We start from the raw sequence: 247 nt of genomic DNA, 5'->3' as shown, positions 1-247 counted from the left end.
CCACACGTTTATTTATTTATGAAGCTCCGAGCGCGCCGGGAATGTTTCTTTCGGCAGATATTATATATTTGGTTAAGGGGGTGCATTTCTGTTGTTTAAAAGGGAGGGAAAAGGGGGTGGATGGTTTGTTCTTGGGGGTCCCTGGTGCAATCTCAGCTCCTCATGGGTGCTATTTTGCAACCTCAGGCGCCTGCTATTGGTCAGCCCCTGATCAGATGGTTGTATTTCCTTGTGTCCCTCGCTGGCA

Source organism: Cariama cristata, unplaced genomic scaffold (genome assembly GCF_000690535.1).
Source record: "Cariama cristata isolate BGI_N322 unplaced genomic scaffold, ASM69053v1 scaffold28087, whole genome shotgun sequence".
Classification (NCBI taxonomy): Eukaryota; Metazoa; Chordata; class Aves; order Cariamiformes; family Cariamidae; genus Cariama; species Cariama cristata.
Note: the sequence above shows the minus strand (reverse complement) of the source record.